This window comes from Patagioenas fasciata, chromosome 4, assembly GCF_037038585.1.
Source record: "Patagioenas fasciata isolate bPatFas1 chromosome 4, bPatFas1.hap1, whole genome shotgun sequence".
NCBI classification, from domain to species: domain Eukaryota; kingdom Metazoa; phylum Chordata; class Aves; order Columbiformes; family Columbidae; genus Patagioenas; species Patagioenas fasciata.
The window spans coordinates 69,763,248-69,786,550 of record NC_092523.1 but is presented as its reverse complement, the minus strand read 5'-3'; the positions used below and the strand labels follow the sequence as shown (position 1 = coordinate 69,786,550).

The 23,303-nt window shown below is 40.1% G+C and overlaps 1 long non-coding RNA gene across 2 annotated transcripts in view; it reads right to left on the bottom strand.

The window, feature by feature from the left end:
- The window catches only part of LOC139827944 (uncharacterized), a 78,750-nt gene that overhangs the window by 20,755 nt on the left and 34,692 nt on the right, over nucleotides 1-23,303 (bottom strand). For both annotated transcript variants that reach the window (XR_011739084.1, XR_011739085.1), the window contains 2 exons: nucleotides 22,380-22,452; nucleotides 6,694-6,788 (listed from right to left, as the gene is read on the bottom strand). This is a non-coding gene — a long non-coding RNA (uncharacterized lncRNA). The remainder of the gene's footprint in view (nucleotides 1-6,693; nucleotides 6,789-22,379; nucleotides 22,453-23,303) is intronic.

Genomic DNA, 23,303 nt, shown 5'->3' with positions numbered 1-23,303 from the left:
TTATAATAAAAATGTATTTATATGTTTTCCCTGGTGTGTGAGGGGAAAATTACATTTAACATGCTTGTTGAATAAATAGCAGGTAATTGTGAAAAATAGTGGCTAAATTTCTACTGAGAGAGGGGGCTTTGGTAGTGTGCTGAAATTAATGCTAGGTTTCCAAGGCTTTCCAACATTATAGATCTATGGTGAGTAGTCTTCTTCTATGTTTCTTGCTCTGCTTTGTAAAAAGCTGTTAATACTAATTAAGTTCCTTAATATAACTTAATAATAGAAAATACAAAATAAAGCAAAGAAAAAAAAAAAGAGAAGAAAACACTAAAAACGAACAATAAAAATCCAGAAGTGATTGTTAGCTGTTTTGCCTGGCAGTGTAGGTGTTAAGGGTGCCGACTTTTGGTAAAAATTGTATTTCCAGGCATTGCACATTGACATTGGACCTATAGGCATTCTCCAAATTGGTGTTCTAATATTTGCAGTAGGTCTGTTCCTCCTCCTGTTGGGAGCTGGGCTGGATTCGCAGTCCCTGCAGCACAGGCCTTGGCCCGGTGCAGCCTCGCTCACGGAACTAATTTAATTTCATTCTGTCCTTTAAGTATTAGTACTTTTTCCTTGAAGTACTTGTAAACACATTGAAGAGCAAAATATGTCAGCCATTTGGATTATGCTGTTTGGAACTGTATTGTTTTTCTCAAAGATAAAGCAACAGTTAATTTTCTGCTTTAGTTATAATGCTTTTCCTCAGCATCAGTTGCTACTAAATAAGTCCCTGTAATTTTTCAAGGGCGTAACTTGCAAAAAGACAGCAATAACAATTACATATTGTTTTCAAATAAGATGCCATTTTCATTTCTGGCAGGCAGAAATGGGTTTTTAATGTGTAACATTTGTTTAGTAAAACTCACAGATGCTTCCTTGACAATTGCAAAGGAAGAAAAGAGAGGAAAACAAACCCAAAGAGAAGGCAGAAAATATAAAGAACAAATGAAAGATTCAGCTTCCATCACAACTATTCATCTTGTGTCCAAGGTTGATTATGCACATTTTGGCTGAATCAGATGTCTGCTGAACCTGTGCGTAGCAGGGGTGTGCTGTGATTTGAGTCCCTGCTTTGCTGTAGCCTTGCCTCCATTTCCCACAAATGAAAATCTCTGTGTGCTACCAGGAGGCCCCAACTTCGTCAAAGTCACAGCATTTTGACATTTGTGCCCCCATGAGAAAATTTGGCTGAGCAGGACAGATTCTTCTGTTCATTACATATGCCTGTTGTATCCCCAAGGTCTGTCTAACCCTTTTAGTTAATAGAGTGTGTGAATTGCAGTGGACAACATTTTTTTTTCCTTTGGAGCAAGAGAAAATGTGTTAAAACCTTTCACTGATTGACTGGTTATGTGGTAAACTAAAAAAATCCATCATCCTGATCTCATGATTCCTGAACTGAAAAAGAAAATAAAAGCCTTCCTTGCAAGGAAAAACCCTTTAATGTCAAGGCATTGAGTACATCAGAGGGGACACAGATACACTGCATAAAGTAGGACAACCTTGCAACTGAGAGTCTGGAGCCCTTTTAAGTACAAGAGGCAAACCTCTATTATTATCTCTACAACTATTAGTATAAAAGGATGTGGGGCTGAGAGAGGAACCTCTCTTGGGTCACCCAGGCAGCTGTAGAGGTCCAGGGAGATCTTGGTTCTCCCAACTTGTGCAGTCCCTGGCTAATCAAACGCACACTCTGAATCCCTTTGCTCCAGTCCAGTAAAAGCAAAAGTTGTAAGGTAGAAGCTTTACAAAATATAAAAAGAAATATCAGTACAAATACATATGATAAATACAAATGGCACCAATCTCATTCCAGCAGATGCAGTGCACTGTGAAATGGCAGTAGGCTAACCTGAACAAATGGAAAAGCCAACATCTACAGGAGAGCCAGGACAGTAGCTACAGCCATTGCTTTTTCCATGTCTATTTTTTTGAGCCCTCCCATGAATCTGGTGAGTGGCAATAGGCACTTTTTTTTTTTACCTGAACAGACACAAATGATAAGAGTTTGAAAAGAGTCCATCACCTTTGCCTCATGGCTGGTGCAAGGGAACAAGACAAAGTTGGCTGTGAGTGCCTTGATTTAAGCGGTGGGACAAAACCCAGAGTCTCCAAGCATTCTGTGTTAAAAAGGAAAATTGGTGATGTCACAGGGTATCTTTAAAGCAAGCCTGCTTACCTGTGAAGATCGTGTTCCCCAGGCCCAGCAGGATTCAAGCCACTGGAAATGGTTTCGTTCTCCCAGCTGTAGGCTGGGTTCATCCAGGACTCAGTCCACCAGCCCTCTTGCCCTCAGCTTCCCACACTTGCTCCATCTCCAGTCTGTTTGGACTATTTCCTCACTTTCAGCTTCTCTGCCCTGTTTCTTCTTTTATGCAGACGCAATAATCTCCAGAGAACAGCTAAATGGGTCATGACTAGTACTTCTCCATGCCTTTGTTTTGGATGGTAAAATCTTTGTACATGGAGCAGGATGCCTGAATCTTATATGAAGCAGCTTCAGTGAATTTTCCCCTGTCTGATCACAATGCCTTTCATTTGAATAAATGTCTAGGCAATCCAGTATTTACCAATCACAGCAGAACCAAGAAATACTGCAGTGAAAATAATGTTTCCTAAATTTAGGTACTCTGCGAAAGTGTTCAATTTGTATTATAATCTGATACCAGCACATTATGACATTTAAATAAAAATTGTATCCCTTCGTAACATCTGCAGCTCTGCCCTATGGCTGCCACCCAGAAAAAAAAGGCAAGGCGAGCTAATCTCCACAGTGAATGGGACATCGCATCCTGACTTTGGTGTACAGACGGTGTTTTTCTGTCATCACATAAACAACTCACTGGCACAAAAAGTAATCAGCAGGCATGGTTTTGTAATGGATGGCATGCTGGGAAGCAAGCAGTTCCCAATTCACAGAGCAGCCATGCTGCCTCAGATCAGACTATAACTTGTGATAATATTGTGCTCAAAATTTCCTCTAGAAAAGGGATTCCCCAGAGGGCTGCAGTACAGGAGGTATTGTGCTTCCTCATTATCCACCACAAACTACAAACAAAATCCCTGGGAAGCAAGCAAAATAAAACATGGCAGAGAAATGCATCTAGTTCTTATCCCATAGTAAGTCCGGTTGTAGTTTTATTTCCCTCCAGCAAGTAAGAAATGCTTTCCTCTTGTCCCTCCTTTCCTACCTGTACATGTTAGACCTGGATACTAGGGATAATTGTAAAAGTAAAAGGAGACTTAAAAAACCGAAATAAAATAAAAAAAACCCCAAAACCAACCAAACAAAAAGCATAACACCACAAATGAAAAAAACACACACACACAAAAATGAAACCAACCATAACCTCGCAGGATTTTAAATTTTAAATATCCAGTAATAATCATGTTCTAATTCATAGTGATGCTTTGAAAAGTCACTTGCATATAAATCTGAAGAATCTTTAAAGATATTGTAAGCCAGATTCACTGGTGTCCTCTGACTGATGTTTGTTTAACCTGTAAAATTTCCTTTATTTTAAATGCAGGTAGGCTTTCAAGCTATGCAGATCATACGTATCTAAGAAATACACACAGGTTTTAGTACAGGACACCTGTATGTTCAGTGTGCCTTCCCACATACAATGTACTTGCTGCATTGCAAATGTCTGAGCAGAAGCTCGTGCTATGGCTTTCTGTTTCCATGCACCACCTCTGCACTGCTACAGCCGCTTCTTCAGGCTTTTCTTGCCTGAGGCTTTGCCTGATGCAGTTTTAGTTCTTCACACCCCGGAACTCCATCACTCACCTTGGAAGATTGTTCCACAGTTTAGTAAATATTACTATGACATTTTTCACCCCTGACATTCATCCTAAATTTTACTTTTCTTAATTTAATTCTGTTCTCTACAAATCATTTTTTTCTCCATAGGTATTAAGGTGTTCCTTTTTTTTTCTGTTCTAGATAAAGTCAAACTACTAGCAATTGAAGATTTGCATTATTCCTTAGGTGGAGAGACCTAATCTTGAGGAGGTGTAGGTAATTACGGATTGTACTTAGGGGTCCGCTGAAACTTTCTGCTTGATTAACTGTCCCTGCAGGGATGATAATTGTTGTTACACATGGAAGTCTCAAGGATGGTGCAGCGGCACGGCCCCTGCAGCAGCATTACAGGGCAGCACTGATGAGCGCTGAGAAGAGCTCTGTGCAGTGTGGGAGAGAGGGAACTGTGTCCCACCTCTAAAATACTGGAGACCAAAACAGACCCATGAAATCCACTGCTGGAGGGACCGTAGATGATCTTCTCCGCAGTCTATTGCAGCCCAGTACAGAAACAGGGAAATAGGACTATTCAAAATGAAATTAATAAAAACAGGAAGCAATAGGTTATACTCTGATTTCACATTGGCTTAAATCAAGAGCTGCTCAAGCAATCCCATAGAGTCCACTGGGCCTGAGTGCCAAGTGAAGCAAAAGGCAGCTCAGACTGAGGTGATGTGTGCCTCCAGGTTTGCTTTTACATAATTGTTTTTCCACTGGTGATGCTTACAAATCAATCACAACTGGTACTAACAGAAGACTCCAGGAGCAATTCCTGGAGCTTCCCAAAGCTTGCCTCTCATAATTCAGATTAAGCTTCAGGCATTTTAAAGTTAATAAACTCATTTGAGCAAAGGGCTTATTTGAAATCCACGTTGGAAAAAAGTGAGCATAAGTGTGCTAGTGCCAAGCTATAAACACATTTATACAGCGCAGTAAATCAATACTGCTGCCTTTCCTCAGAGAGACTGGGCCAATTAAGCTGAATGTACAGGACATGATGATGGAAATTGTTCAGCTTATTATGGGAGCAGTAGCAAAGACTGCAACTGTATTACCCTGACTGAGCCTCATTTTGACATTCCCCAACCTGGCCAAATTTTATCCAAGTTGCTTTAAGCCTGTCATGCATTGACTATTGGAAGAGAACAGAGATTTGGGGGAGTGAGAATTATCTGAAAAAAATGGTGGAAGTCAAAGAAAGGGTTCAAGGAGGGCGATAGCTTACTGTTTCACTCTCTGAAAAACTTTGTAAATGTTTTTCCTTGGAAGAGCCATTCAAATATAGGCTGGGCTGGGAACACTGCACCTTTTTCCTGTAGTCAGCAGCACCTGCTTAAATTTAAGCCTGTAAGTAGTTATGTCTATGGAACTGTTCATAGGTTGGCTGTCTTCCTCTGGACTGGGGTTAAAGTTGTTAACTTTATGAATCCAAATTTATCTTGATAAACATGCAGGGCGTGGAAGGTATGGAGAAAGGCAACGAGAATAATATACAATGAAAATGGAAAGTCATTACAAGCGTTGCGTAGGTGCGGCGTGAGGATGAGCAAATGGGAAGAAACAGAAAAGGTGATGCATATCTACATCTGCCACTAGTACAGAGCCTACAAATGTCCTTGGACCCTGTAATGCGATAGTGCTGCTACAGTCACTGCACTTCCTCTCATAAATTCCTACGTAAGAAGTCTTATCATCTGACCAGTGACTTTTTGCAAGCATGAAAATATTGAGTTTTTCTTATCAGAGCATTCCACTCAACTGCCTTAATTAGAGGGCTTCTCCCCACCCTCACCACCCTCCCCCATTTAAGTGTTATGCAAAATACAAAACAAGGTTATGAAAAAAGGACCTGATGTTATGGAGAGCTGGGTAGATTTTGGTGCATTAAGGTCCTGTAAATTGTTTATATTTTGTGTTTATGTAAAACCTATCATTGACTATTAAAAGTTAACATTACCTGAATAGGTGCTTAAATCATAGAAAGTTATGTGTAGTTGGGAGCTGACAGCTGGTAAAGCTGTCTTTTAAAAACCATACGAAATGCATTAGAATGTGCACAAAAAGTAACTTTATAAATGAGAGAAAAGAAGGAAAAAGCCTAGTATCCCCTTTAGAAGGGGAGAATTCATCCTTTGAGACAACTAAAAAGGGGATTTGAAATGTTATTTTAAAGTTTTCCTTTTGGAGCAAAAAGTTTGAGCTCACTTCTTTTGTCGCTGACCCAACCACTAACGTAAGCTGGTCCTGTGTACATTTTACCTGTGTGGCTCTGCTGTTACCTGTTTAAAATGGGAGAAAGAGATTTCTCAAATCAAGTGTTGAAAGGCAATTGCCAGGTAATCAGCAGTGCCTGCCCCGATCCTGATGACCAATCTGCCTCATCAGGGGCCTGAACACTTTGGAGAGATTCTTCATCCTCTGGCCAGGCAGAGGAAACAGCCACCTTTCCTCTTCTCATTCACACAACTTGCCCTGTGAGTGAGTGTGGGGGTGGTTGTTGTTATGTTTTGTTTATTTTGATTTTGTTTTTAATTATATGTAAACTTTGTACTAGCTATTTTTCTGTTCATGCCTTCACTCGTCTTATTACTCATTTCACTGCTCATTTACTCACTGGGACAAAAATTGCTTAAGTTGAGACAGGCATAAAGAAATGTCTGTCTGCGAACAGAAACAAAATTCATTCACCTCATGAGGTTAACATCTCACTGTACCATCATAAAACAGATACAGATTTACCCTTGAATCACAGAAAAGGAAAAGCAGGGAGAGAAACACATAGGCAAAAACCACCTGGCATCAAACTGAAAGTCCAGAAATATCTCATAGTAGTAAGGCAATATACTCACAGTGCTATCCCTGGCAGGAAACAGCCAATACCCCTAAAGATGCATTCATAATCAGCTTTTTACTTGGCAGTCTGTTGCAGAGGAAATGCTGTCACCTGAAGAAAAAAAAGGAGACATCTTGGTATGAGCCATGGAAACTTTTCTTGCCACAAAACCTGACTTATATTAGTATTATCTAGGTGGAAAAAAAGCACACAGGCAGGAAGCCCAGCGGCCTCTGACTGAAATTTATCTCTTGAAGCATCCCTGGTCATATGCTGCTACTTACTTTAATCCATTTACTTCATCAGTGAAGCAAGAGTGTATTTTTCCCACTTCTTGGCTTCTGTACAGCCTGAGTTAGTGAGGTGGTTATACTCATAGTAAAATATATCCCAGCTCCCATCCTCTCTCTACCAAAGCTGTTATCTGCAGAGCAAAAAGAGTGCAGAGTGGAAGATAAAAATCTCATGTGTCAGCTGTTGGTAACTAGAAAATGATTCCTCTGTCTGGCTGCCTCTATGAGTTATGTCAGCCTAGCTATTCCCCTCAACATGGTACTGTGCCATGCATAATCTTTCATAGGTAGTACTCTTAGGTTCTTGATATATTGACCACTTCTTCCAGTTCCTTAGTCCCACTTGCTTTTATAGCTAGGATCTCTAACTTAATTTGTCCTTTTTATTATTTTGAAGAAGTTTCGAAAGGCAACTCAGAAGCTTCTTTGCCTTTTTCCAAGTGTGCTTCACTGTTATAGTGTCTGTTATATTGAGTTTGCATCGTCCTCATATCTGCAAGGCATGAGAAATTTCATTCCTTGCAAGTCCTTTATAATAGCTGAACTTCTTGTAAGGATTGCCAGTACATTTCATTACTAATAAGTCTGCATTTCAAAGCTGCCAAAGGCTTCACGAAAGCACCAGTCTGGTGGGGCTCCAAAGTTGCTTTTTCAGCCTCACATTTAGCCTTTGCAGAATACCAGCTGCACAGACACATACAATAAACAACTTCATGACTACTAGTTTTCATTTGTTCATTCCCATGCCTGCTTTTTTTCCCTTTCTTTCGCTTGACATCAACCTATGAGCCAGGGATGAATGACTCCTTTTCATCAGTACCTACTAACATTATAAAAGATGTCCCATTGCCTGAGATGGGGTGTATTAAGTAGGTGAGGTTCTGATGCTCCTTTACTGATATCAGGCTTACATTCAGTGTAACTAAGCCAAGTTTAGCATCATTATTCCTGATTCTCAGTATAGCAAATAAGATAAAAATCTGCTCCAGTGATTAAACACTCAGAATAAGATACACAATTGGTTATTATCTTCACATGAGGCAGCTTAGACTGCTATAGCCTCCTTATTTTCTCCTCCTGCCCTACAGAAGATTTGCCTTAGTAGAAAATACGAAACCCTCAGTGGGGTTGTCAGGTGTAAAACATTTCATATAATCCCCCCAAACAGTTGACTTATTTGTGGCACATGATGTAGCATGATATGGAAATTAAATATTTAGGTTGTATTTCAGCATAAAGTCCACAATAGGCTGGTAAAGAAGTCTGCTTGCTGCTTGTTTTTCTACAATATAAACTTGTAAAAGTGCATTAGGTCCTCATCAATTTCCAGTTTATCTTTGAATGTTCCCCAGTAGTGTTCCCAGTAGCATTGTGGGGAGGAGTAAAATGGCCATGGGGATTTCAGAACAAATCTTTTGCAGAGAGATAATAATTTACAATATGTACGTTTATTTACGTCCACCATAATTGCTACATCTGCTTTATTGACACTAATTAATTAAGCTTCATTTAATTAATTGTGTTCTCTGAGGAAGCTGGTGTTGACAGTTGGCAGCTGGTAATTGAGAGGGGAGCTGTAGAATGCAAAGTTCTTGACGGCAGCCCTGGTTTGGAGTCCAGCAGCTCTCCATGCCGCTGCCCACGCACATGCACTACGTTGGGCCATGGAGCACGCTGGAGCTGAGCCTTCAGCCTTCCTGAAACTGCCAGAAAAAGCTTCTAATGGAGAAATAACAGTCCAAAGTCTGAGCTGAGCCTAAATAAACCCCAAACTCAGAAACAGATATGTAGATAGCATACCCTGAGTTTCCTCTTAGTGCTCTCAGTGAGACCTCCTCCTCTATTTATTTACTCCTTTAGGGTTATTTAAACTTCGTCGGATCAAACTCAGATGTGATGGGACAGACCTTCTGTTGATCTGGATAAATTTAATATCAGCCCCACATCTCTGACTTGCACATCATTCCTGTGTGTGGCTGCATGTCTTGTTTTACACAGATCGGCAATCATGCATACAAATGCTCCTGTAATTTATCCCAGAGTTGCTGAGCTGTTTATATGGGCAACTTTCCATCTATTCCTAACACTCCACATCCTACAAAGGTGTTTTCTCTTGTTCCCAAAATCTTATTATCCAGTAATTAAATTTTAGTAAAACAGCTATACCTTTGAGAGCTTCTTAAATCTTTGAGAGATTCTTAATCTCCTAACTGACTCTTTGTGACTAAGGGAAAAAAAATTCTAGTATTTTCAACAGTACTATGTTTCCTACTAATTTCTTGTCAAAATGGTATATGTTTAGCACCTCTCATCTATGCTCTCACTTGAGTTTGGCAATAAAACCTTCACCAACAATCATTTTACAAACAAAACCTGCACATTTCTCCCTGAAAGCTATTTTAAAAAACATTTTATTTAAAGAAAATTCTTTTTATAATTTTGTAGCTTATAAGCCCTGCTCCCAGTCTAGCTTTACTGATTTCAGCACCATTGCTCCAGGAATACATGTGACTCACTTGATTGTTTGTGGTGGCCCGATGTCGCATGCATTTGCCATATCCTTGGCAACAGTGAGGCTGCCCTATAGCTATTAAAGAGGAAAGAAGTGGAGTGAATCAGAATAAGCCATAGTCCCTGCAAAAAGGGGAAAGAAGAAAAGAAAGAAAGGAACAGCCATGAAGTGGGGTTTGGGAAGGTTAGGCAGTGGTTTGAAAACAACGATGCAATGAACTGAAATCCAAAAGATTGCTTGTCTACTTTCTAGCTGCATCAATAGTCATTTCTCTGTTAATTACCTTCTCTTTTGTGGAGTTGGTGCCAGTAGCAGTATCATAGCGGTAGTGCTGTTGTACTCATGACAGTCGAAGGGTATACAAGATGCAAAGCTTGCACAATGCCTGTGTTTGGGGTACATGCCACGGGATCAGCCACCAGACAGCTTTCAGGAATGAGTCGGAATGCCTGAGTTTATTTTGGTTTGCTTGCAAACATCTGAGCTCTTGGATTTGGGGAAAAAAAAAAAATGTACTGTATCTCATTCACTTTAACGTTTCACATAAAAATTGGATCAGTGGTTTATAGACAGCAACATGGTAGTTTTCCCTGCTTCAAATGCTTTATCGTCATGCTACTCATCCAGATGGAAAGGTTCTCCAAATAAAAGCCTAGTGAGTTCACTTCTAGCCACTTCAGCTTGCAGATATTTGTCTTGCTTTTTGCTGTTGGCAAGCCTGTTCATGAAGGACATGACTAGAGGCTTATTAAAAATGCAAAAGAATCTCTCTTCCTGTGCTCTTTCATTTCATCTTTCCTGCATAGCAAGTTATCAGCGAACACTTGCCAACATGTGATTGCTGTAACACAGGTGATTACAAGAAATAGGAAATATTTGGGTTTTCTTCTGAATGCTTTCTGTCTCAGTCTGTACCCAGGGTGCTGCTTCCACTTGAAAAAATTTTTCACTGTGGTTATTTGAAGCCCACGGATTATAGCAAAAAGGGCTGATTATGTAAAAACACAGTGACATTGGGCCGTCAAAGCAAAGTATCCTCACCACAAATCACAGCCTGGGCCCTGAGCCACAGCTGGATTGTGGAGCAAGAGGGATGCCTTTGTGGGAGTGGAGTGGGAACGTGTGCTGCTGAGCAGGACAGTCCAGCCGGTGCACGCCCCCTGTCCAGGTCTCTGCTGCGGTTCTTATTAATGGGATTGTGTCAGCCTCTTGACACAAGTCTCACAATTGCTTTTGTACATCTCTTGCTTCTGCATCGGATGGGGCACAGAAGACAGGGAGCACTGGCAGAATATGTGAGGCTTTAATATAAACAATCTGGAGCAAAGTATTTGCCTGTAAAAGACTTTTGATGTGTAATAGAAGCCGTACTCCTTCGCAGTGCTGAATAAATTGTAGCCCAGGAAAAACCAAAGACTTTTGCTAAGGGTTTGAATTTTATACATTAACTCTGTCTCATATATCATGTTTATATATATATATTTAAAAAAAAGGAACATATGATTAAGTGGATTCTTTTTCTTTCCATAAATGCAGGCACGCTGCCGATATCCACAAACTTCATTTTAGACCGCGTCAAAGGGAGCAGTCTTTGCCTTAGGACTGATACTTCCACTGATAATTTCAACAGAATCTATTACTCAGGAAAAAACTGGTACCTCAGATGCCACATAACCAGGGCAGGATATAACTCGCATAACTTCAGGTGTCTAAAAGTTGAGCATCTAGTCTAAACTGCTTGCTTTGTCTTACTCCATAGTGAATGAACAGAGAGATATTTCTTCACAGGGGAAAAGTTCCCTCCATAGCACGGCTGTAACATAGTTAATCCTTGACTCCTAATCAGCTGTAGCTGGGTAAGAGGCATTCCCCTTCATTATGCTCTTAAATGTCGAATCACCACAGCATCTTGATATGATGTATTACTGGGTAATTTTGTGAAATTCCTTCCCCCTCGTATTATAAACTGTATAAAAAAGTGTAAAATTGCTCCCTTAGCAGGATGCTTTCATTTTAATTTCAAACTGATCAATGGCATGAACTATAATTTCAGAAGGGTTGCTATTATTGTTAAATTAAAAAGTCAGAAGTCAGTTTTGGGTAGAACAGTTTGGTTTTTAGTAGAGCTTATTTCTAGAATGAAGACACAGCTTTGATAAAGTTGGAACACACACAAACTACAAATCAATGTTTTTGTTAACTTCCAAAAACCGCCTCCTTGGCATGCGGTGGAACTGCTGGCAACTTCTGCTCTAGCTGTACTAGTTGAGACCAGTGATATCTGTCGGACTACTGCCAGAAGGACCCCTGTCATGAAAGGGAGCTGGAGAGATCTTCCCCCCAAAGTAAAGCAAATGACATGGAAAAATGCTGAGAAATGCAATTCAAAGCCAGGATCATACCCAGGGACAAGATTAGGACTCTGGAAGGTTTCTGGGTCTTGGAAAGCTGGGTTCATAGGAAAGGTGGTAAGTTGACTTCTAATATAAAGAAGGAATCTCCCAAAAATGGGGAGTGAATGAGTTTAGGTAAGTGTACAATAAATACTACAAATGCCTCATGGAAAATTCTAAGGAGAACAACAACAGAAAGTCCAAATTATATTGGCCTTGGTATGTAAGCGTTCACTGTGGAAGTTGGGGTAAACATGCTCATGTGACTGCTGAGAAACCCTGGGTTTTGCAGAGAGGCCATGCAAAAAGCTTCTCTGGACTCTCTGGCTGTCGGTCAGCTGTTTCCAGCTGGCGGGTGATGTCTGACTGTACAACAGCTTCCAGCTGCCCAGAGCAGAGTCAAACAGGTCCCTGCAACCCACATGCTCAGGTGGTTTCGGCGCCTGGACCAGAGTGCCCAGAGGAGCACTGCCATGGCCACCACATCACACAGACCACGCATGTGGCCATGGCCGTGGGCACTCTCATTTGCATCTCTTCATCAGTAGGTGTCTCAGCAACGGATCTGGGCTGATGAACATCCCGTGCTCTGGTTCTGCCTGGACCACCTGATCTTACTTGCAAACTGCTCTGAATTATGCAGACAGAAACTGAAACCTCTGTCTTCTGCACTTAAGCTATTAAGATAGGATTTACCTATCATAATTGTAAACTGAAAAAGAAAATGGGTTATTTTAAGGTGCAATGGAAATCATCAGTATCTCAAAACCTTTTCTGAAGGCAAATTGTCTTCAAAGAGCAAGAGTTCTTTGTAATTACATAAAAAGCAAAGTGCTTTCTCAAGTAAATGCCATGCTAGATTGAGGTTTGTGCTCTTTAGTTGCCTTTTAGTGAAGGAAGGGTACTATGACATCTGCTAGAACAAACAAAGCAAATTATGGTCTGGCACACTTTGACTCACTAGGGCCAGGAAGAGATGTGGCATTGGCATTTAAGCTAAAGAAGAAAATGAAAAGTTTGTGGTAGCACAGGCACATGCAACGTAGTGTCTGTGGTGAGTACACAGCATGCTAAACTAGGTGAAAGAGCTGCCATCCAGACAGGTCTTAGACTGTGCTCACATAAGTGTATTGCAAAAACAGTAGCAAATGCAATGTCAAAATGCTCACTGAATAGCTTGTAGGCCTGGGAATACCCATTTTTCCATGGCTCCTGATAGTAAGTATTGCTGGTGACATGTCGGAAAAAGCAGCAGCAGATCTAAAGTCTCAGCTACTCAGTTCCTAGAGCTGTTTCTTCAGTACAGTAGACAGTGGAGATATCAAGGTGAATCCTTTCACTACTAACTTACCCTAACCCCTGTGAAACATGGAGATCACGGTCATCTGTGTTCCTGGTCAATACCAACCAGACTTTTATTTTTGAAAATAATATTTGACAGAATCAGTTGGTGAACACAGCTGGCTTTCGCTGCCCTAGTAATGTGTTCAGTTCAAAGAGCTAGGATTGTGTGCATCCTCCTCATTGCCCTGTCTTACATACAGACACATACATTTGAAACAGAAGTATCATATTTGCTGTGTTTTTCCCCCGTTTTGTTATCCACAGTTTGACACATTTACTAAAACTATTCCTTTGTCTTTTTTAGTTCTGAGTAGTAGGCTGAAATTTCTTTAGTAACTCTGCAGGAGCTTGGATGCCCATTTCTTATTAAAACTAACAGATGTTTCTTTCTCCTACTTTGCTCTGAAACTTTCAGCTGTGAATCACAAATGTGGTAGGTCTCCTGCAGCAGAGAGCACAGTAAAACACCAGTCCGTGGCCCAAAGCACCTACTCACCAGCCACTACTGGACCAGACCAGGTAAATAAAACTCTTTGGTAATCAAAACTGAGGGTATACAGGTTACTCCTACTGGACTATTTTAATGTTAATTTTGTGTACAATTTCTAATCCAGAAACAGTAACTCCAGCTACTGGGACCATAAAAAGTTTTTCTCAATGTTTTACGATGGAGAAGCTCTGAAGAGAGCAAGACAAATTAACACAGGAAGAAAGAGGAAGCTCAGACTCTGGCATGTGCAAAGATACGTACTGCATAGGGTTCCAGGAGAGAGGTTTTCCCTGGAGGAATTTCCAACACAAACAGGATAGCTCAGACTACAATTTTGACTGGCATGTATAATATCTCAACCCAAACTCTTCCTAAGCACATACTTGGTGTTTAACTGTAAAATGAGCTGAGGAGCTGTTATTCTTTAAAATGCAGAGATAGAAAAATGTGAAATCTATGAAGCCAAGGCAAATGCTTCTCTTTACTTTTAATATGTCAGCTTGGATCAGCACAAATTATAATACCAATAGCTCATTTGTTGTGAATGAGAAAAGGTTTTTCTTCACATTCTGAATTTTTTTTTTTTTTTTTTTTTTTTTTCAGAATTAAGGTCACCAGGACCAGCCAGTGATAAGTACAATCGGCTACAGCCAGGTTAGGTTGTGCTATGGACTATGATTCTATGATTACTTAATAATTTTGGCATTATGGAAATAAGGAAAGCAGGAAACAGAAATGCATGAAAACAAAGCAAAACAGTTTTTAAGATGAGCTGAAGAACTTTAACCTCACCATGTTGCAGAACAGGAGAAAGTCCATGGAGGTCAGAGACGTTACAGTGACTTGACACCAGTTTGAGTGCAGACAAAATGTGACGCATCATGTTTAAGCCCTTGATATTAGACAGTAACTTCAAATTCCATTTAACAGGAGACTAGCTACTGTTGTAATTTCTTCTTACCAGCAGAACATTTATTTTGCTTATGGCCCATCTGGAGACTGGAAGATGACCTAAGAATGAGAGGTACTAGGGAAAATGATGGCATAACTTTTCTGTCCCACCAATCCTTGTCTTTCCAGGCAGCCACAGGGGCACTTGGATTCTCACTGTGATTGCACAAAATATTCAGGTGTGAATAGAGAGAACTGATGAAAAAATTTCCCTAACAAACAAACCCCAAGCTATTCGAATTGATCTCAGTAAACAGGTTTTTTTAAAAAAGGTATTTTCTTGTTAAATGGCACAGAAATATAAAAAGGTTTGGAGCTCCTGAGTCAGTGACTTGGGACCTCTGCAAATCCAGCAATTGTGAGGGATTTTGAAAATCCCTGCAGGTGTAGCTGCAGCTTTGTGTCTTGAAATGCATGCAGAAATCAAGATTTGTGTCCCAGGTTCATCCTGCCTCACCATGGCAGTGGGCTAAGCTTCTACCAGCCCCAGGGCCCAGCTGTACTCAGTGCAGAGAGGCAGCGCCAAGAAGCAGCTCAGCAAAGCTCAGCTGTGGCTCTCCAGACACCTCTCACTGACAGTTCAAGGGAGTGCTAACCTGGGCATTTTGACTAAATGTATGAATTGAGATAGGGTGGCTGCAGGGACTTGGAAGTACAGGGTGTAGTGGAACACAAAGGGTTTGCTTCTGAGCCCGAGGTGGTAAAGAGCAGCACAGAGCAGAGCCATACAGGTGTTACCTGTGTAGCCGTTCCACTTCCATTTCCAAGTGTTGCACAGGGAGCACCAGATCAGACTTTTCTTCACCTCTGGTACAGATGAGTCAGCCTTCAGTTGAGCAGAAAATATGCATGAGATTTTGTTTCTTGCCAACAGCTTCTTGCTAGTAGGAAACTATTTGTGATGTCTTTGGTCCTAGAGAAGTGCCGGGCACAATTAATATTCTTTAACAAAGCATTTGGCTTGCCTCTGTTGAACAAGAAAGGTCAGAGGCTAGGGACCTATATTGAAAGCTAATTGCTGAAGTTATTTGTTTGGCTTGTGTTGGACACTTGGATCCTGCTATGCAAAAGTTACAAGTGCAGAGTGTCCTAACTACAATATTTTAATTTAAATGCTTATGGTACAAGAGAGAAACAATTCACTGATCATCTCATTAGAGGCTTAGCTATTTACATCCAGACAGCTTGTCCTCTTTGATCTTGTAAAAAAATGAATGGAAGTTTAGGACATGTTTATTTGCTTTTGTAAAGGCTTGGATCCAAGCAAAACACACATATATCTGGCAAATAACGAGAGGTTGTAAATGTACTAAATACCTTTGACCAGTACTAGATTCCAAAACAAAGATTTCCAAGGTTAAAGAATTCAAGAGTGCAGACTCCTGGCTTCCATTTGACTCCCATTATGAACCTCATTTCTGTGCTACTAAATGAAACAATATACTTCTCCCCGTGGATACATGGATGAGTTATATCATCATTGTTTGGTTTTATTTTTTCTCCTTGTAGTCTTCAAAAAAATGGAAGAATTGTAGCCTAAACATTTCATGAGTAGAGAAATCTCTGCTTCCATCTATTGATGAGCAAGACAAGAATGCCCATAAAACTATATGATTTGTTTAGGTGTTTTACCCAGATCACTGGATAGACAGTTAATCTTGAGACCATCTGTTGGTTAGTAAAAAAATATGGCCCTTCTTTGTCTTTCACTCTTCCAGTGGCACTCTGGGGGGAATCATCATTACATTTCAGTGACCACAAAGTCCTACCACACTTCTCAGCATCTGCACTGGGAGGATTTCTCTGTAAGAACTCTTGCAAGGGATTTAATGAGCAGACACGATGAAGAGACAAGTCAGTGGCAGAGCTGAACAATCATGCAAATCATGGTAACAGCAGCAGAATTGAGACATCTTGAAGTTGGAATAGATGATCTTCAAAGATCCCTTCTAACCCAAACAATTCTGTGGCCTTCACTGAAAACTCCTTTGCTCAGCCATGAAATAAAATGAAACATTCGGACTGGATTTTAGGAAAAATATTCAGAAAATTAAGGAATACCTATTCACAGGGCTTTGGAAATAGGCCTGCTCAGGCAGGGGTTGGACTTTTGGAGCTATGGTGTCCAAGCAGTGCTAAGCTATAGAGAAATGTAGCAGATAGGAAAGGAGAAATGATGTTGAGGAAGAATGGGTACCTACAGGAAGGGCAGTGCATCAGCTGCTGACCAAGTCAATGGACAGTTGCCAAAGGTACTGAATGAAGGACATGGTTTTATTTATTGTGCATTGTTTTCCCAAAGTTAATGGTATCTTTGCCTTGCCATTAGCAAAGGCATCTTTTTTTGAAGAGTTTCACACTTGCAAGTGATGAACTATTGCCTGAAGGCACTTGGAAAAACTTCTGGATGGGAAGGGACACAATGCTGTACACTAACTTCAAAGGGAGGGCCATCAATTTTTTTAACATGGTCTTGTTGCTTGCACAGGCTCTAGCTGAGTTCTGGATATCCAGTGATTAGATGTGATGGCAAGATCCCAATTGGGTGAAGCAGAAAGTATCAAAAGAAAGGAAATTACTGGCATCAGATGGAAGAGCTGAATTACTGAGCTCATCAGCTTCTTTGCTTGATTTTTCTCAGCATCCGAATCTTAAATGAAGCCTCACTGCCATTGTTAGGAGCAGCATTTAGTTCTCACCACACTCACATCGGTGGTCATTGCTATTCTGAGGTCATTTGGAAGAGGTACAAGCATGGTAAGGAATGTGAAAGAGGACCGGAGGGAAAAGGTGCTGCTGAATAAACCCGTACTGGGGTGAACACAGTGTGGCGACGGAATATCATTCAGCAGAATGGTTTATCACTAAAAACTGGCATGTTGCAGGCAAACTGAGATTTTCTAAAGAAAATGCATCCACAGACAGCTGACTGATGAGTTCACATTATAAAAGACCGTTCAGGAGTTCATCCACTGAAAGGCCATTTATGGGCTTTACTTTCTCACGGTCCCACTCTGGAAAGAGTTACTCCTCTTGTAAGAGTTACACAGCCCATGCATATCCACCCATTGTTTCAAATTAAGGCAACATCAGCTGTTTTTTCTATTGTGAACAGGGGCCACGATGGAGGGCTAATTGGTTCTGTTCAGTTAAATGTCTGTTTTATGGGGCCAGACTATTGCATACACTGATGCTGGACAATGGGACAGCAGTCTGAATCTGTGGTCTCAGTTAGACAATGAGCATTTAGGCCACTTCTGCGGGATTTGGCAACAGAACTCCTTGTTTCTTTTTCCACACATTTTTTTTTCCCAAAAAAGATAATTAGGTAATTCATAGTGGATAATGATTATCCATGGTTTGGAAGGAATTTCCTTTTGACAAAAGCTCCTCTGCATCTATAGCACAAACTGAATTTACTGGAAACTTGCTATCAGCCAGAGGAAGCAAGCTTCCCAGAGAAAATGTTTAAGGTGTAAAGTATTTGTTAACTTGTCAACGCTAGATACACAGAAAGATCCATAAAGGTCATTCCTAGCAAGCTATATTGCATTCTTGCTAAAGAAAATTTGTACATCTCTACCACTTAATGAGATTATGGAGTCCAGGTACAGAAACACATATTTCTGAAAGAATGTTTTTCTTCTGTGTTTTGGAATTTTGTTTGTTTGTTTGTTTGTTTGTTTGTTTGTTTGTTTTGGTGTTTTTTGTTTGTTTGCTTTGTTGTTGTGGGGTGGTTTTTTTGTTTGGTTTGGTTTTTTTGAGGCTAGTGATTACATGCCAGGTTCTCTAAGAGACAGGTCTCTGAGCCTGCTAGACTCATGTTTTACCACCTCTATGGAAAAAAAAAAGAAGAGAATCCTACATAAGTTTTAAACAACCATTTAGTTGTGTAGCATCAGGGTACAGGGTTTATTCCAGCTCCTCTTCCTTTCTCAGAGACACGGAGGGTTGAGCAGCACAGGCAGCATTTCAGGGCTGTTGAGGGGCAGAGGTGAAATAGCATGTGTGGCTGATTTCTTAATCCTGACCTTTCCATTTTAATGAGGAAAATTAAAGTAGCCTTGTAGCTGTCCTAGTCTGACAAGATCCTTGCTCAGAGCAAGGGTACCCACAGGAACAGGGGAGGCAAGAAGGTGGCTTGAGTCACCTCTGAGTACCTGTCTGTGGGGCTGATAATTTGGAGGATTAAGCCTTAGTATAGAGTCCTGAAAAAAAAAAAAAATATATATATATATACACATACATACATATATATATATATATATAGTTTTTCAGGACAGAAAATATAAAAAAAAAAAACAAACCAGGGTATTTTCCCAATGTGCTGCTATAAGACAATATGGAGATTGGTTAACAGACATTTCCTTTAGTTTGGGCGGGAGAGGATCTGCAGTTTACAACGCTGCATGTTCATATGCTGTTTGAAGACAATCCATTTGTCTTTCTGCAAATTTAGGTCACTGGAAGAATATGAGCTTTTTTAAATTTTTCAGGGATACACTTTAAAAAACATAAGGAGATAGAAAAGAAAGGAAGAGTTTAGAAGATTATTATATTTAACACATTTCATAGAGGCCCCTTTACAGAAAAGAATTCGTTGCAAAATGGCTTGTTATGCAAGGTAAATACAGTTTTCCCCAGTACTGGGTTTTTTTCACCTTCTGTGCCATATACAAACCTGCTCATTTATTCACCAGAAACATCATGATAGAAGTCACAAAAATGATCATCTAGCTTCCCCTCTTCAGCTCACAACAGTGCATGCGGAAATGAAATACACCTCAAAATGTCTGAATATATCTATCGAGTAAAAGCTATTAGTTTTGTGCTTTTTTTTTTTTAATTCCTTGCATCATAGTGTTCACACACATTCAATTTGCTGCCAGGTATTTGGCTAATTCAAAAAATATAATTAATTTGAAACACTGATATTTATTAAAAAAATCTGCTGTTGTTTCCTTTAGCGTTTGCTTTTGCTCTGTGAATTCTAGCAATGCTGCTTATGCCAAAGAACTGAAAACCATGGAGCTCTGATTATACCAGCCTGAAATCCAAGTGACCTCTGGGTTAGAAGGGATCTGGGACAGTTTTTGTCTTGTGCAAAACGAGGGTCCCATCAGGGCCTATAACAAACACAGTCTCAACCTTATTTTTTTAATTATTATTATTATTTTTTAGTTTAGTGAGCTATCTTAAAAACAGTTAATGCTCAGCTCTTGTTACTTTGTGTCAGTTCCAGGATCTCATCACAAACAACCATCAGGATTTTTTCATCTTAAATGAACTTAGAGCAAACTTATCTCTGCTTGTTCCTGATACCAGTGTTGTCCTTAGGTTGCTTAGGGAGCTTTTTTCCCACGATACTCATCTCTAAAACATACTCAACAACCACGGTGTCTTCTCTTATTTTTGTCAGGCTGTGGAAGCCATGATCTCTACTTTTCTCATGTATGACAGATACCCCATTCCTCCCATCATCCTATCACCCTTTTCACCATCGGTTTGGGCTCGTCTTTGTTAACTGTAGCTGGCTGAAATTTTACACGGCCTTCCTTGTGCAGAGCACTCTTCTCAGCACCTTGTACAGTGGTGATAACACTTCCCTATCTCAATCCGAAATAATTTCCTCATGCATCCAAGTGCCACTTTTATATTGTATACTGTTATCACATTTATATGCTTTCCTAGTGTATTTCCTGGGCTTGTGTTCTTCATGTGGCCAAGCAAGACACACAGACCTTTTTCTAACCCTAATTGTAATACGTTATTAGTGAAACAAATCACAAAAAACCTATACGGTGAAAACTGCTTATCAAAACCCACTTATAAAATAGGCTGTCAAAGGTCTATTGAAAAACAACTATCTACTGAAAATGAAATTACACCTGGATGTAGTGAACATGCATCAAGTGAATCAGCTCTGTTAAAGAAGCAAAAAGTGAATTTTTGTTAGATATTATTGTGAGTTGCAAACAAGAAAGCATTTTTATTAACTGCTTGTTGTTTGCATTGTGCTAATGCCAGGCAGCCTCCCACCAAAATGAAACTTCTATTGTACTGGGTTTCAAACAAACAAATTAAAGAAAAACAAAGAAAACATTCCTCAGCAAAGTACTTCCCACTCTTATTTAAAAAGAAAATAAAGTTCAGGGAAGGTGGGCTTTTAGGTCATGAGCAGTTGTCAATGGAAATAACACCTATAGTTTCATTTTACTATGAGTAGCCATCTGAAGAAAAACTGCATAGCAACTTCATAAAAAGAAACAGTACAATGTGAAACACCATCACTGCCTATGGAATCAGGACCCATGTCATCACAAACTTGCATATAAGCACAAGCATATATTTCTGCAGGTTTGCTGTAAGTTTGCCTTGTCTCCCCACCTCCATTTTTGACAGGGAAATGAGTACATCTGGTGACCGCTCATCTAGTCAGCTGAAAGCTGTGCATCCACACAACCTGCAACCAGAGGGGCTGAGTATCTTCCTTCATAGGGAACCTGGGAATGAACTGGATGCATTAGGAAAAGCTCAGGAAGCATAAAGAAGGTATTAAGAAACTACATTCAGGGCATGGCAGATAGAGCTGCTAATGGTATGGAACATGAAGGCAGATAACTGTGTTTGATTTTACACTAAAACAAGTTCTAGAAGAGCAGGCGTATTTTTTTAAAGGCATTGTCTCCTCCAAGATCTGTATTTTCCTCTTGTCATAATTCTCCTCTGTAAAGGTTTAAAAAGGTCAGGTGGGAAAAAAAAATCTGGTTTTAAACCTCAGGAAAAGCAGATTGAACTGAGGTCTGATTTTGAATCAGTATGTGCCAGCTTGAAACCTAACTGTACCACTGCTTAAGTTTAGCACCTTTGGAGAAGAGCATGCCAGTAGTAATTAGTACAATTGCTGAGACTGTTTCAGAGATTCCCAGGACGTATATATTTAAAAACAAACAAACCCAACAGAAACAAGTATCATCATTAAAAACAAAGTAGTTGAATAGGATTTGCCTTGTTAGACTCTGACCTGTGGATGGCAATCTAAAGGCAATGCTGGAAGCAGTGTTAGGAAAAGCCCCAAGCACAGGAAAATCCTCCAGTAAGAAACAGAAAATGGTGCTCACACCGTGTTATAATAATGAGTTATTCACAGGCATTGCTGGCTTCCAGAGTTTATCCTTACAGTCACTATATTGTACAATATTTCAAACACTGACCCACTCCAGATCCCACTCTTTTAAAAAAAGAAGAGTTGGCCAAACTGCTACGACCACCCCTGATGTGATCAAAGAGAGCCTTATTGATCAGAGGGAAGTTGGCTCAGCAAAGGAAAACACAGTGACACTCTTTGGATTTATAGTGATATAGTTTTAGTGATATAGTTTGATCCAGCTACATGAAAGCCACCTGAGAGGTGACAAGAGGCAAACATCCCAGGGGTGGGATGTTCTAGGCTATGCACGGGAGCTGCCGGCTTGAGAGCTGAGTGAAAGGGGAATAGAAGAGGACTGTAAGGAAACAATACTCCTCATAAAAGGTGAAAAGTAGCACTATGAAGCAATGGGAAAAGCCTCAGATGTGAGCCTCAAACAAAGAACTGTGGTATGTGAGAAGCAGAGAGAGCCAGCTGGGAATACCACTATGAAATGAAGCAAATAGCAGCCTGAAAGGAGCCTCTTTCCTTCAACCCTAACAACATAATGATGCAGCTGGAGAACTTACCAGCCTACCATGGCAAGATGTTACAGGGTATGTCTGAAAGCCACATTCCTGGTAATCTCTGGCCTCAGATGATCTATAGAGATACAACAGGAAGGAGAGGTGAACCAAACTTAACAGGACTTGAAGAAAGGAACTTAGACTGACGGGTGAAAATGTCTACAGGGCTGTGGGGACACCAGCCTTTGTGTACATGGCTGGACCGCTAGCTACCGCTCTGGTATTTCTGTAGCTCTCCATATAAAAAGACAGAATGCAGTTACAAGCCTAGAGGCCTTTTGTGTCATTACACAATGTACAGAGTATGAAAAACATCCTAAAAGCATCCTAAAAAGAATGCCGCAAGATCCACAGAAGATTGCTACATTTCAATTTGCATTTGGGGAAGGCAGAGACTGAGGCAAAACAGAACTTCTTAGCAGACTTCAAATAGACAGCATTCATGTTTGCCAGCTTATGGGCTCAAACATTACTCATCTAGTCCAAAGTAATTAGGGTTAATGAGACTACATGTAGTCTAAATGATACATTTTCTGTGAAAACTATTTCATGCTACCCGTTTACCCCATAGTGGAATTTGAACTATTGCCCAGTTACGGAGTATGCTGACAAAATTAGTGCAACATTTAAAGATATATGGGGAAAAAAATATTTTATTCCACTGCTGCTGAACAGTTTCAAAGCAGAAATGGTATTGCTTAGCAAGTGCCCTGTTAATCACTGGCATACTGCAATAGTTTCTTTATTTGAATTCCAAATATTCTTGCCCTTGTATTTCAAATGAAAATATCTGGACTAATGAAGGCATTTAGAAAAAAAATGTACTTTACCTAACTTCTTGTAGTACAAAACAGTATTTTCAGAAAACAATATGAATTTTACACATTACACTAACATGACAAAATTTAAGCACAACTCTTCTTCATG